The sequence below is a fragment of the Arachis ipaensis genome, chromosome B10 (genome assembly GCF_059453495.1).
Source record: "Arachis ipaensis isolate K30076 ecotype BB chromosome B10, ASM5945349v1, whole genome shotgun sequence".
In the NCBI taxonomy this organism is placed as follows: Eukaryota; Viridiplantae; Streptophyta; class Magnoliopsida; order Fabales; family Fabaceae; genus Arachis; species Arachis ipaensis.
Window position 1 is genome coordinate 106425025 of NC_142435.1, and position 13124 is coordinate 106438148.

The window sequence follows — 13124 nt, forward strand, 5'->3', positions numbered from 1 at the left end:
GCCCCCTAATGACTCAGGAAGACCATCATCAATCCTGCTTGGAAGACCATTCCTGAAGACTTCAAAGTTCAAGCTGGATGCATTCTCAGGAACTTACTCCTTTGAGATAGATGGCAGAGCTGTAAGTTTCAGTTTGAATGAAGCTATGAAGCACCCTCTGAAAGATCATTCTATCTTCCAGTGCGACATCATTGATGAAACTGTAGCTGAAGTTCACCAAGAAGAAGTATAAGAGAGGCACATGGAGCAAGGTCCAAGTGTGGGGACACCCTCTGAACACAATGAGGACACTTTGCCATTATCACTAGTTCCAGATAATCCAGAGCCTAGCCATGAGCAAAAATTGGAATTAAAATCCCTTCCACCCCACCTCAAGTATGCTTACCTTGAGGATAATCAGAAGCTTCCAATTATCATTGCAAGGGAACTCACTTCCCAACAGGAGGAGCAGCTGCTCAGTGTGCTGAGAAAACACAAGAAAGCAATTGGGTGGAGCTTGGCGGATATATTAGGCATTAGCCCTCAAGTTTGTGAGCACAGAATATTCTTAGAAGAGGGAGCAAGACCTGTCTGGAACCCCAAAGAAGATTGAATCCCACCATCTTAAAAGTTGTCAAGAAAGAAGTGACCAGGCTACTTGAAGCAGATATCATTTACCCCATTTTAGATAGCAAATGGGTCAGTCCAGTGCAAGTGGTGCCCAGGAAGTCTGGAGTCACAACAGTAAAGAATGAGCATGGGGCTCCTGACAACTAGAGTGCAGAATTCATGGAGAGTTTGCATTGATTATAGGCGTCTCAACTAAGTTACTCGCAAGGATCATTACCCTTTACCATTTATTGATAAGATGCTTGATCGCCTGTCAGGTAAATCCCATTACTGTTTTTTAGATGGTTATACAGGCTATTTTTAAATTCATATAGCTCCTGAAGATCAAGAAAAGACTACTTTTACATGTCCCTTTGGAACGTATGCATTTAAGAGAATGCCTTTTGGCTTATGTAATGCATCGGCTACTTTCCAAAGATGCATGATGAGTATCTTTTCAGATCTTATTGAGAACTGTATGGAAATTTTTATGGATGATTTTAGCGTACATGGTGATTCCTTTAACCTTTGCTTGGATAGTTTGGCTAGAGTATTAGACAGGCGTGTTAGTTCAAACCTTGTATTGAATTTTGAAAAATGTCACTTTATGGTAAAACAAGGAATTGTTCTAGGATATGTTGTCTCTAATACTGGTATTTCTGTAGATCCAGCAAAGGTAGATGTCATTTCTAGTTTACCTTACTCCTCCTCCGTGAGGGAAGTTCGTTTGTTCCTTGGCCATGCAGGTTTTTACAGAAGATTTATTAAGGACTTCAGTAAGGTAGCATTACCTTTATCCAGACTACTGCAGAAAGATGTTGAGTTCGAGTTCAGTGAGGATTTCATGCAAGCATTTGATAAGCTGAAAATTACCCTGACTCAAGCTCCGATTGTGAGAGGACTAGACTGGAGCCAGCCTTTTGAGATTATGTGTGATGCCTCTAACCATGCAGTAGGAGCGGCGCTGGCTCAGCGCGAAGGAAAGGATCCTTTCGTAATTGCTTATGCGTCTAAGACCTTAGACGCTGCTCAGTCTAATTACGCCACCACTGAAAAAGAGCTTTTGTCTATTGTTTTTGCTCTGTATAAATTCCGAGCCTATTTACTTGGTACTAAGGTGGTAGTGTACTCAGACCATGCAGCTCTAAAGTATTTATTAGCTAAAAAAGAGTCCAAACCAAGGTTGATACGTTGGATACTGTTGCTGCAAGAATTTGATTTAGAAATTAAGAATAGGAGTGGTAACCAGAATTTAGTGGCAGACCACCTGAGTCGCCTTGAGCACATTAAGGATGACTCCACTCCTATCAATGATGCTTTTCCATTTGATAGCTTTCATGCAGTATCCGAAGTAGTTCCTTGGTATGCACCTGTAGCTAATTATCTAGTTAGCCATACTTTCCCTCCTAATTTTACTAAGCATCAAAGAGACAAGCTGAAAAGTGAGTCTAAATATTATATATGGGATGACCCATACTTATGGAGGTGTAGTGCTGACCAGGTAATTAGAAGGTGTGTGCCCCAATCAGAATTCCAGTCCATTTTAGAGGCCTACCACTCTTCTGAGAGTGGAGGACATTTTGGCCCTCAAAGAACAACTAGAAAAATTTTAGACTGTGGATTATGGTGGCCTACTCTTTTTAAAGATGCTGCTGCTTTTTGTAAATCTTGTTCCCCATGCCAATGGTTTGGTAATATATCCAAGAGGAATGAGATGCCCCAACAGATTATGCTTTTCTGTGAAATTTTTTATGTTTGGGGTATTGACTTCATAGGTCTATTTCCAAACTCTAGTGGTTACCTTTATATACTATTAGCTGTAGATTATGTTTCTAAATGGGTGGAAGCAATTTCTACTCATACTAATGATGCTAACACTGTTGTTTCCTTTGTTAGAAACTATATTATTTGTCTCTTTGGATCACCACGAGCAATCGTGAGTGATCAAGGCACTCACTTTGTAACAGGAGGTTAGTAGAATTACTGAAGAAGCATGGGATTGTTCACAAGGTAGCAACAGCATACCATCTCCAGACCAATGGACAAGCAGAGGTATCTAACAGAGAAATAAAGCGTATTCTGGAGAAGATAGTAAAGCCTCATAGGAAAGACTGGAGCACCAGACTTGTTGATGCGCTCTGGGCATATCGGACAGCGTACAAGACACCCATTGGGATGAGTCCCTTCTGCTTAGTGTACGAAAAGGCTTGCCACCTTCCAGAAGAGGTGGAACACAAGGCTGTCTGGGCGGTGAGGGAGTGCAACATGGGATTCGAGCAAGCTGGTACTGAAAGAAAGCTCCAACTGGCAGAACTGGAGACCCTTCGACTCGAAGCATATGATAACTCCAGATTATACAAAGAGAAGATGAAGGATGTCCATGACAAGCATATCAAGAGAAAAGAGTTCAGACCAGGAGATCTGGTTCTCCTTTACAACTCCAGACTGAGACTCATGCCAGAAAAGCTGAGATCCAGATGGAAAGGTCCCTACAGAGTGGAGAAAGCAGAGCCATATGGCGTCTTCCACCTGCGTCATCCTTCAAGTTCCAATTGCATCAAGGTCAATGGACATCGCTTATAGATTTATCATGGTGAAAGGATGAAGGAACACAAAGAGTTAGAGGTCTTCCTCTTGGAAGACCCACCAACAGAAGCTGAATGAGCTTGAAGACCGTCCAACTTAAGGACGTAAAAGCAAAGTGCTAGGTGGGAGATGGTATGATCGTTCTTTTTCAGTCTTAGTTTTATTTTATTTTATTATCCTTTATGTTTATTAGTGTCATTCATAACATCTGCATCAGCATCTTCATTTTGCATTCTGCATTAAAAAAAAAAGAAGAAAGGCACGCGACGCGCATGCGTCGCTGACGCGTACGCGTCATACGTACATTCGAAACAAAGAAGAAAAGAAACAGAGAGTTGCGCGGGAGCATGGATGGAGGCGTACCTTAGGCACAAACACACACACGCGAACGCGTCCCCCACGCGTCCGTGTCACTTGCAAAATCAGCCTTCCACGCATGCGCGTCACCCGCGCGTCCGCGTGACCTTACAAATCGGCGTAAAAATGTGTTTAGACAGAAAATTGTGATGGTGTGGTGCTGGAATGGTGCTAGGAGCATGAGCAACATCACGCATGCACGTCCCTGACTCGTACGTGTCATTTTCCCATCCATACCATCCACGCGTGCGCGTCCCTCACGCGCACGCGTCGTTTAAAATTTTTGCAATTATGCGAATTGAACAGAGAGTTGTGCGTGCGCGAGGCTGCTCTCGCGCCAATAGCACAATTCATTTCAAGCATACGTGTCCCCCACGCGTACGCGTCACTTGAAAATAGCGCAACCCATGCGAATGCGTGATACACGCGTCACGCATCCGCGTCGCAAGAATTCTTAACCAGATCTGCGCCAGAATTCTTATCTTTTCTCCCCCAATCCTAATTCTTTCTTCTCCTTCTTATTTCTTTCTTCTTTATTCTCTCTTACTTTCTACTATTTTTTCCATCCTTCTTCATCTTCTTCATCAAGGTTCTTTTCTTCTTTCCTTTTTTCCTTTTCCATTATTATTTTTTTATTTATGTTTTCTTCTTCTTTTTCTTTTTAATTTCATAATCTATGTTTTCTTAGTCTTTCTTTTTCTTTTTACATCCTTTTAATTGGTGTTAGAAATTTAATTGGGTGATTGTTTTCTTCTATATTTTGCTTGTGGATATATTGAAGCATTGTTTAACAATTAATATTAATTCTTAGGGTTGCTTGCATGTTCAAATTCAATACTTTCAATAACATATTTACCATGCATGCTAAGTGTTTGTGAAAAAGTCCGTATGGCATTGTGCATTTTAATTATTCTATCATTCTACTCTAATGCCTGTTTTTCACAAAATTCCTTAAATATTTTATTAATTGAATATAATTGTCAATACAAACGTGATGACTAGTTTGTTACGAGTGATAATACATTTAAGTTATTGATGCTTGATCTATGCTATTCATGCCTTTGCCGGCATGCTAATAACCATCTTGCATCTACTTGCCATAACATGCACTTGCTATATTCCCATTGATGAACTTAGCACATGTAGTCGCGACCATGTGTTAACGACATCCTTCTTTACCTTGGAATTGATTATCACTTGTACTGTCCCTTCCTTGCTCTAACCCTTAGCTTTAAATCTTACTTTCCTTTTCCCTTTTTAGGATGGCCACCAAGAAGGGTAAAGAGAAAGCTACTCCCAAACCACCAGCAAGGAAAGGAACAAAAAGAGCACTAGCTGTGGAACCATCCTTAACATCAGTAAAGCCCTCAACAAAGCGAGTCAAGAGGATCATTAAGGTTGATGAAAAAGAGAAAGCCTTTCCAGCAAAGGACACTGCGCGGTTCACTAACCGCTACTGTGAGCAGATGTTCCCCATCCTGGTTGAGCGGAACTATAACAATGAGCACCTACTCATCCTCTCTACCCACATTATTGAGTTTGTTGAGCCCCGTATTGAGCGCAGACAATGGGGATTCTTACGGAGACTGATAAACCACTATTTTATGGTTTATATTGTGTTTAATTGTGTGGTTTTATCATGATCCTTACCCACTTATTCATTAAATGAGCATGAAATTATAATCCCTTCCTGAATTTATAACATGTTTGAAAACTGCTTCCTAGAGACTTTAATTATGTATTTTTAATTCTCCTTTGCTCCATTCGATGCCGTGATCTGTGTGTTGAGTGTTTCAGACTTTATAGGGCATGAATGAGTTGGAGATTGGAAAGGAAGCTAGCAAAAATGGAAGGAACACAAGAATTTGAGGAGATAACCAGCGAGAAGCGACGCGGTCGCATGGCTCACGCGACCGCGCGAAGGAGAGCAAATCGCAGTGACGCGGCCGCATGGCTCACGCGGCCGCGCGGATTGGAAAAGCTCAGGCGACGCGGTAGCATGGACGACGCGAACGCGTGGCAAGGAAAAGCGCGAATGATGCGTCCGCAAGGATGACGCGATCGCGTGACATGTGCGATCTGCATAATCTGCAGACTTCGCTGGGGGTGATTTTGGACCTTATTTCGACCCAGTTTTCGGCCCAGAATAGCAGACTAGAGCCAGAGAATATGCAGAAACAAAGAGACATTCATTCTACACAGTTTTAGAGTTTTAGATCTAGTTTTTCCTCCTCTAGGTTTTAGAATTTTATTTTTGGAATTGATCTTAGCATTGGAACATTGAGAAGAGTTATTTTCCTCATCAAGACTTCGTCATTCTAGTTCGTTCTCTTAACTTGGTTTTATTCTTCCATGTTCTTTGCTTTGTTCAACTTTGTTATTTGAATATTTTCATGATTATTTCATACAAGGATTATTTCTCCCATTTTAATTTATTTTCCATTCCAATAATCATGTCTTCTTTTAATTCCCTTTCATGTGTTATGAATTTATTATTTACAATGAGTTAGTAGTTCCCTCACTTGATGGGGAGTTGATTGAAAGGAACTCTTGAGTTGGAAGGATTGAAAGAAAAATTGTAATTGGGTTAACTGTTGGATTGTTATCTAATCACTAACACCAATCCCTTTGAACTAAGTGGGTTGCAACTCGTGAATAGATCTAGCATTCTAACTTGTTTGACTTTCATTTACCTAGTAAGGGATAACTAAACAGAACAACCATTAATTATAAATAAATCTTGAAATCATCCCATCAATAATAGAGATTCCAACTAATCAACTCCCAGTCAAGGCTTTTATTCATATTATTTAAATTTCCTCTTTTTAATTTTCCCTCTACTTAACTCAACTTCTTGGAACATCTGATTAATAAAATAGCACACTTTTCTGCAACTCGTCGGGAGACGACCTGGGACTCCAACTCCTAGTAATTTTTAATTTAAACTCTCTGTGACATATTTCTTAATTGATAGACAGATTTTTGGTGAGTTAAGAACTATACTTGCAATGTAACTATTTTAATAATTTTTAATTCACCAACTTCTGCACCTCATCAATTTTTGGCGCCGTTGCCGGGGAGTTGCAATAGAGTGCTAAAGTTATTAATTAGAATTTATTTATTTGCATTTTATTTTATTTTGCTACTATGAGCTGCATGTTTCTTCCGTCAAATGACGCGTTCACTTCCTGATCCGCGCTTGCTAATATTCGATCCTGATATTGAAAGAACTATTTCACGAATAAGGCGAGAACAGCGTCGGTTAGTCCGCTCTGAGGGCGGATCTGAGAGTGAACTTGAGGAAGAAACCATCCCCCGTTCTACTGATTCGGTTGTTTTACGTGCAGAAGACATGGCAGCTAGGAGAGTTACCATCCAGGAGGAAGGAGCCCCTGATTTTACAATGCAACCGTTTCAAGCGCATCATCCAGCGGTAGCTACAGATTTGAAATAAAGACCGCACTGCTAAATTTGATGCCCAAGTTTCATGGCCTACCTGCTCAAGAGCCTATCAAGCACTTGAGAGATTTCCAGGCAGCCTGTTCTACTATCAGGCGTGATGGTACTGATGAAACTTCAATTTTGCTGAAAGCTTTCCCGTTTTCTCTCGAGGGAAAAGCAAGAGAGTGGTACTACACTCAACCTCTGGCAAATGTATCCAACTGGGATACACTCAGAAAGGAGTTTTTGGAAAAATTCTTTCCATCTGAAGTTACTGATAAACTGAGGAAGGATATTTCCACAATTGTTCAGGATGACAACGAAACTCTCTTTGAATACTGGGAGCGCTTTAATAATCTTCTGGAAGTATGCCCCCACCACAGGATTGACAAGATAGTGTTACTTAGCTATATCACACAGGGCATGAGGCCCCAAGATAAACCACATGGGAAAGTGCTAGCAATGGGTCTATGAAGAAGTACAAGACCACTGATGAGGCTTGGCAATTGATCAGTGATTTAGCTGAATCTACTAGGAATCACAGGCAAAAGCAAGGTCGTTCAAAAGCCGTTGCAGAAGTATCCTCTAACAGAGAGACTGCTACTCTAGCCCAGAGTATATGTGAGATGACCAACTTGCTGAAGCAGATGCAATTGAATCAACAACAAGCTCAGCAAACTCAACCTCCTCCGCCATAGCAAAACCAACAACTAGTCCCACAGAGAATTTGCAGAATCTGTGCTGATTATAGCCATTACACTGATGAATGCCCGCAGCTCCAACAAGAAGACAACATGGTGGCATCCACTCATAACTTCCATGACCGCCCCAACCAAGGATACAATCAAAGTGGAAATAATAACCATGGATGGCAGGATAATTCTAACCAGAATTGGAGGGACAACAATAACAGAGGAGGCCGAGATAATCAGGGAAATCAGAGGTGGAATAATAACAATAACAGGCAGCAGAATCAACCTTACAGAGCACCTCACCTGAGGCAGAACCAAGGACCACAGAACAATCAACAACAGACATCTCAATTTACTCATTCTTCTTTATCTCCTAATAAAGAACTACTACAATCTTTTGAGCGAAGACAACAGACCATGGAAAATAACATGAATAGTATTAACGCCAGTCTGAATGGTCTCATATATATATATATATATATATATATATATGAGACCATTCAGACTGGCGTTAATACTATTCATGTTATTTTGGGGACAAAATTATATATAAGGGGACAAAATTACCCCAATGTTAAATTCAGAATTCAAAGATCAATGCACATATGATAAAATCGAATATAAAGTTGATACATGAGTATGAATAGAAAAAGAGAATTCTGGGTAGCTAGGTATGAACTTTAAGATTACATTAAAATTATATAGGTTGAGTTGAAGCTTGGGTTAATTAAAGATTCAATTTATTAGCTCACTTAACCATATGTATACCCCTAGCTGTACCTTAGCCCCATTACAACCTTGAAAAGGCCTCATGATGTTTGCATTGATATACTAATTGTTGTTGATTGGTTAGGAGAAGAACAAAAATTAGAAAGTATGATTAGAGAAAGATAGAGTGATTACCCTATACACTAGAGATTAGAGCGTACATACATTATCAGTGAGGGTTCAATGCTTGAATTTTCATGTCCCCTGCTTTCATGAGCTATCTTCTTGCACTTTTATCTGTTTTATTGTATAATGATAGAATTAGTGGAATTTGATTTGTAATTGCTTTGAAGAGCTTATTTACCTTTGATCAAGTGGGCAAGAATCATATAGTTGCATTTATTTATATATATGTAGGCTTGCATTGCATTTCATGAGTTTCTACATGTTCATACTTATTTCCTTATCTCCTTCAATTAAGCATGAGGACATGCTAATATTTAAGTGTGGGGAGGTTGATAAACCACTATTTTATGGTTTACATTGTGTTTAATTGTGTGGTTTTATCATGATCCTTACCCACTTATTCATTAAATGAGCATGAAATAATAATCCCTTCCTGAATTTATAACATGTTTGAAAACTGCTTCCTAGAGACTTTAATTATGTATTTTTAATTCTCCTTTGTTCCATTCGATGCCGTAATCTGTGTGTTGAGTGTTTCAGACTTTATAGGGCATGAATGAGTTGGAGATTGGAAAAGAAGCTAGCAAAAATGGAAGGAACACAAGAATTTGAGGAGATAACCAGCGAGAAGCGACGCGGTCGCATGGCTCACGCGACCGCGCGAAGGAGAGCAAATCGAAGTGACGCGGCCGCCTGGCTCACGCGGCCGCGCGGATTGGAAAAGCTCAGGCGACGCGGTAGCATGGACGACGCGAACGCGTGGAAAGGAAAAGCGCGAATGACGCGTCCGCATGGATGACGCGATCGCGTGACATGTGTGATCTGCATAATCTGCAGACTTCACTGGGGGCGATTTTGGACCTTATTTCGACCCAGTTTTCGGCCCAGAACAGCAGACTAGAGCCAGAGAATATGCAGAAACAAAGAGACATTCATTCTACACAGCTTTAGAGTTTTAGATCTAGTTTTTCCTCCTCTAGGTCTTTCTCTCTAGGTTTTAGAATTTTATTTTTGGAATTGATCTTAGCATTGGAACATTGAGAAGAGTTATTTTCCTCATCAAGACTTTGTCATTCTAGTTCGTTCTCTTAACTTGGTTTTATTCTTCCATGTTCTTTGCTTTGTTCAACTTTGTTATTTAAATATTTTCATGATTATTTCATACAAGGATTATTTCTCCCATTTTAATTTATTTTCCATTCCAATAATCATGTCTTCTTTTAATTTCCTTTCATGTGTTATGGATTTATTATTTGCAATGAATGAGTAGTTCCCTCACTTGATGGGGAGTTGATTGAAAGGAACTCTTGAGTTGGAAGGATTGAAAGAAAAATTGTAATTGGGTTAACTGTTGGATTGTTATCTAATCACTAACATCAATCCCTTTGAACTAAGTGGGTTGCAACTCGTGAATAGATCTAGCATTCCAACTTGTTTGTCTTTCATTTACCTAGTAAGGGATAACTAAACAGAACAACCATTAATTATAAATAAATCTTGAAATCATCCCATCAATAATAGAGATTCCAACTAATCAACTCCTAGTCAAGGCTTTTATTCATATTATTTAAATTTCCTCTTTTTAATTTTCCCTCTACTTAACTCAACATCTTGGAACATCTGATTAATAAAATAGTACACTTTTCTGCAACTCGTTGGGAGACGACCTGGGACTCCAACTCCCAGTAATTTTTAATTTAAACTCTCTGTGACATATTTCTAATTTGATAGACAGATTTTTGGTGAGTTAAGAACGATACTTGCAACGTAACTTTTTTAATAATTTTTAATTCACCAACTTCTGCACCTCATCAATTTTTGGCGCCGTTGCCGGGGAGTTGCAATAGAGTGCTAAAGTTATTAATTAGAATTTATTTATTTGCATTTTATTTTATTTTGCTACTATGAGCTGCATGTTTCTTCCGTCAAATGACGCGTTCACTTCCTGATCTGCGCTTGCTAATATTCGATCCTGAAATTGAAAGAACTATTTCACGAATAAGGCGAGTACAGCGTCGGTTAGTCCGCTCTGAGGGCGGATCTGAGAGTGAACTTGAGGAAGAAACCAGCCCCCGTTCTACTGATTCGGTTGTTTTACGTGCAGAAGACATGGCAGCTAGGAGAGTTACCATCCAGGAGGAAGGAGCCCCTGATTTTACAATGTAACCGTTTCAAGCGTATCATCCAGCGGTAACTATAGATTTTGAAATAAAGACCGCACTGCTAAATTTGATGCCCAAGTTTCATGGCCTACCTGCTCAAGAGCCTATCAAGCACTTGAGAGATTTCCAGGCAGCCTGTTCTACTATCAGGCGTGATGGTACTGATGAAACTTCAATTTTGCTGAAAGCTTTCCCGTTTTCTCTCGAGGGAAAAGCAAGAGAGTGGTACTACACTCAACCTCTGGCAAATGTATCCAACTGGGATACACTCAGAAAGGAGTTTTTGGAAAAATTCTTTCCATCTGAAGTTACTGATAAACTGAGGAAGGATATTTCCACAATTGTTTAGGATGACAATGAAACACTCTTTGAATACTGGAAGCGCTTCAATAATCTTCTGGAAGTATGCCCCCACCACATGATTGACAAGATAGTGTTACTTAGCTATATCACACAGGGCATGCGGCCCCAAGATAAGACCACATGGGAAAGTGCTAGCAATGGGTCTATGAAGAAGTACAAGACCACTGATGAGGCTTGGCAATTGATCAGTGATTTAGCTGAATCTACTAGGAATCACAGGCAAAAGCAAGGTCGTTCAAAAGCCGTTGCAGAAGTATCCTCTAACAGAGAGACTGCTACTCTAGCCCAGAGTATATGTGAGATGACCAACTTGCTGAAGCAGATGCAATTGAATCAACAACAAGCTCAGCAAACTCAACCTCCTCCGCCATAGCAAAACCAACAACTAGTCCCACAGAGAATTTGCAGAATCTGTGCTGATTATAGCCATTACACTGATGAATGCCCGCAGCTCCAACAAGAAGACAACATGGTGGCATCCACTCATAACTTCCATGACCGTCCCAACCAAGGATACAATCAAAGTGGAAATAATAACCATGGATGGCAGGATAATTCTAACCAGAATTGGAGGGACAACAATAACAGAGGAGGCCGAGATAATCAGGGAAATCAGAGGTGAAATAATAACAATAACAGGTAGCAGAATCAACCTTACAGAGCACCTCACCTGAGGCAGAACCAAGGACCACAGAACAATCAACAACAGACATCTCAATTTACTCATTCTTCTTTATCTCCTAATAAAGAACTACTACAATCTTTTGAGCGAAGACAACAGACCATGGAAAATAACATGAATAGTATTAACGCCAGTCTGAATGGTCTCATATATATATATAAGGGGACAAAATTACCCCAATGTTAAATTCAGAATTCAAAGATCAATGCACATATGATAAAATCGAATATAAAGTTGATACATGAGTATGAATAGAAAAAGAGAATTCTGGGTAGCTAGGTATGAACTTTAAGATTACATTAAAATTATATAGGTTGGGTTGAAGCTTGGGTTAATTAAAGATTCAATTTATTAGCTCACTTAACCATATGTATACCCCTACCTGTACCTTAGCCCCATTACAACCTTGAAAAGACCTCATGATGTTTGCATTGGTATACTAATTGTTGTTGATTGGTTAGGAGAAGAACAAAAGTTAGAAAGTATGATTAGAGAAGGATAGAGTGATTACCCTATACACTAGAGATTAGAGCGTACATACATTATCAGTGAGGGTTCAATGCTTGAATTTTCATGTCCCCTGCTTTCATGAGTTATCTTCTTGCACTTTTATCTGTTTTATTGTATAATGATAGAATTAGTGGAATTTGATTTGTAATTGCTTTGAAGAGCTTATTTACCTTTGATCAAGTGGGCAAGAATCATATAGTTGCATTTATTTATATATATGTAGGCTTGCATTGCATTTCATGAGTTTCTACATGTTCATACTTATTTCCTTATCTCCTTCAATTAAGCATGAGGACATGCTAATGTTTAAGTGTGGGGAGGTTGATAAACCACTATTTTATGGTTTACATTGTGTTTAATTGTGTGGTTTTATCATGATCCTTACCCACTTATTCATTAAATGAGCATGAAATTATAATCCCTTCCTGAATTTATAACATGTTTGAAAACTGCTTCCTAAAGACTTTAATTATGTATTTTTAATTCTCCTTTGTTCCATTCGATGCCGTAATCTGTGTGTTGAGTGTTTCAGACTTTATAGGGCATGAATGAGTTGGAGATTGGAAAGGAAGCTAGCAAAAATGGAAGGAACACAAGAATTTGAGGAGATAACCAGCGAGAAGCGACGCGGTCGCATGGCTCACGCGACCGCGCGAAGGAGAGCAAATCGAAGTGACGCGGCCGCCTGGCTCACGCGGCCGCGCGGATTGGAAAAGCTCAGGCGACGCGGTAGCATGGACGACGCGAACGCGTGGAAAGGAAAAGCGCGAATGACGCGTCCGCATGGATGACGCGATCGCGTGACATGTGTGATCTGCATAATCTGCAGACTTCACTGGGGGCGATTTT

At 39.9% G+C, this 13124-nt stretch overlaps 1 non-coding gene across 1 annotated transcript; it reads right to left on the bottom strand.

The window, feature by feature from the left end:
- Positions 1-7251: 7251 nt before the first annotated feature.
- LOC148581206 (small nucleolar RNA R71) lies at positions 7252-7358 on the bottom strand. The gene has a single exon (XR_015896452.1). It is a non-coding gene; the product is annotated as a small nucleolar RNA R71 (small nucleolar RNA).
- Positions 7359-13124: the final 5766 nt, after the last annotated feature.